Raw genomic sequence first — 2,839 nt, 5'->3', positions numbered from 1 at the left:
TGATGCATAATAAGCACACATACATATACAGATTTTAATTTAAAGTGACATCGTAAAGTGAGTGTTCCTAAAAGTATTTTATACACCCGAAAATCAGGGCTCAAAGGTAAATAAAATGTCCTAGCTTATGTATTTCAATATAAAGCAAAGCTTGGCTTAATACAATTTTTTTTAGGACTCCAGATCCTATTTTCTACCTTGTCTTCTATTTCTAATAGATCTGAGTAGGGTCTCTGCCTGAAGCAGATTTTTTTTTTTTTACAAATATTTTGTTTATTTTAATGAAGCTGGTACAGACAATGTCCATTTAAAACCCATATCTCAGGCCAAAAAGTACAAATAAAATAAAAAAGAGCAGTGTTCTGTTGAATACACTTCTGCATGAATAACTTTATTAACTGCTAATGAAAATTAGAACTTTTCTGGGATTTTCTGACAAGACTTTTATCTTAAAATGCTTTCTCTTCAGTGAAGCCATCTTTGGAGTTAGTCATTTACTCTTACCATCTCTGTCTTCTCGACTCCAGCCTGATATTTCTTTCTTTGGTCCAGACCCTCAAATTTTAAAAGAAGCTTCAAGTTAAGGAAAGATCATTTTTCCACAGTTCAGTTCTCTGAAAAACTTCCATGTCCCACTGAAAGTCATAGTCCAGGAGTGAAGCAATCACATGCTAGAACTTCAGGGCCAGTTGGAAAGTCATCATGAACACCTGTAGAGGTCGATCTTACTTATCACAAGCCTGAAAATGCACGGCCCTGGAAAAGGTGGCCTCTCTGTGCACACATGTAATTTTTGAAAAGGAAAGGGCAATATGAAGGGGGCTGAGGTTTGATCACCAAAAATCAGCACAATGAAGACAAGTGATAATGAATAATGGGCACTAGAATTCAAATTACCAGATGTTTTAAAGAGAAGGGGTGCCAGTTTTCAATTCCGTTTTGAACAGCACATTACAAAAGAACTATTTTTAAAAATAAAAGAGGATTGAGGGTAAAGAAACAAAAATAAAAAGAATATCTAAATCGTAGAACGACTCCCTGTTTGTTCCTGATAAACTTCAATCACATCTTCTTCCTCCATGTCCAGTTCTTTGGGGGTGTGATTATCAGCAATTGACCTTCAAAGAGAAACCTGAGCGAATTCATGGGAACACCCTGTCTTTGACAGTACGATTCTTTGAGTTTCTTCAGATGGGTGGTCATTTTCGCTTTGGGGTGAATCTCACTGCTATCCTGTCCAATGACTTTGAGTTTAATGTATTCTCCTTCCTTCTTATCCCCCAAGTCCTCAGTTGAAGGTTTTGCCTCCTGGTCAGACATGGCGACGGTGGCTGCGCCCTGGGTCTCCACACAGCAGCAGCCTCCGCGGTTTACAGATCCCTCTCTCTGCCCCACAGCACCACACCGCGGTGGAGGGACTTCCTGAAGCGGAATTAGTGGGTATAGCTTTGTCTGAGTAATGAGTGCTGAGGACTGGCATATCTAGATTTCTCGCCTCTATGTTGATTTGAATTATTGGAAACAGTCCTCTTTCGGTGATTGTACGGCACCTCAGTGGATCCAATGCAAACGTTTTATCCTTCCTCCTTCCTTTCCTGTTCTTCATTTTTCATTCTCCTCTGCTCCCTTCTCCCTCTCCTGCTTCCTCTCTTCCTCTTTTCTTTCTACGGTGCTGATTTGCTGAGGGAAAAAAATCTAGCTCTGCTAACCTGCCAAATTTGTATTCTGTTCTTTTGTCTGACAAAAGTGATCAAAAAAAAAAAAAAACCCAACAAGCTCACTTTAAACACTGCCATTTTGGAAACACTGATTCAATTATACCACTGGGTATACGGTCCTATGAGACAGAGTGGCGGGGTAAAAGACCTAGGCCTAAAAGGCTTGAAGAAAAAGACGTGGTGATTCTAGGTAACGACGCAAAGGCCATGGACGTCAGGGGAAGTGAGGAAGTTTGCTCTAGGGAAATAGACCACAACATTTGTTTCTTCTGTCTTGTCCATTCTGAAACTAGCCATTCCAATACTGCTTTTGCTAGTAATTTGAAATAGACATTCTTTTTTTTTAAAGAATACTTTATTGGGATCCCTGGGTTGCTCAGCGGTTTAGCGCCTGCCTTTGGTGCAGGGTGTGATCCTGAAGACCCGGGATCGAGTTCCGCATCGGGCTCCCTGCATGGAGCCTGCTTCTCCCTCTGCCTGTGTCTCTGCCTTTCTCTCTGTGTTTGTCTCTAATGAAAAAATAAATAAAAACAATCTTAAAAAATGTAGTTATTTACTCATGCAACACACACAGGCAGAGACATAGGCAGAGGGAGAAGCAGGCTCTCTTTGGGGAGCCTAATGTGGGACTCGATCCTAGGACCCCAGGATCACAACCTGAGCCAAAGGCAGATGCTCAACCACTGAGCCACCCGGGTGCCACTGAAATAGACATTCTTCTTGGCCTTACTCCAGATGGGCCTTGTTTCTCACTGACATCTTGCCTTTCTTCCAGGTGGGTGTCATTGACAGGTAGATGACAATACCTAGCCTGTGATAAACTCTACTGTCTGGAATTTCTGCTCACACACAAGAATAAATCACAAAACTGAATAAGTCTAGTGAAGTTCATGCCACTGAACAAAAGTGGAGCTTCCTAGCCGATTGTTCCATGGGGGCCTGAAATTCAGCAAATTTATTTTATTTTTCAAATTCAAAATATTTTAAACTTGAACTAATTATCTCTCCTTTTCCGTATGTCCCACTTTCTTGGCTTCCAATTTGTATAAATGCCATACAATTTTTCCAGTCACACAAATTTCACAGTGAATACATATTTGTCTGTACCCATTTCATCTTCA

General features: G+C 40.7%; 1 pseudogene; it reads right to left on the bottom strand.

Annotated features, from left to right (window-relative positions):
* Nucleotides 1-1,018: 1,018 nt before the first annotated feature.
* On the bottom strand, nt 1,019-1,320 carry LOC129518188 (small ubiquitin-related modifier 1-like; annotated as a pseudogene).
* Nucleotides 1,321-2,839: the final 1,519 nt, after the last annotated feature.

This window comes from Nyctereutes procyonoides, unplaced genomic scaffold (genome assembly GCF_905146905.1).
Source record: "Nyctereutes procyonoides isolate TBG_1078 unplaced genomic scaffold, NYPRO_anot_genome, whole genome shotgun sequence".
NCBI classification, from domain to species: domain Eukaryota; kingdom Metazoa; phylum Chordata; class Mammalia; order Carnivora; family Canidae; genus Nyctereutes; species Nyctereutes procyonoides.
Note: the sequence above shows the minus strand (reverse complement) of the source record. Positions and strands in the feature narration are given on the sequence as shown.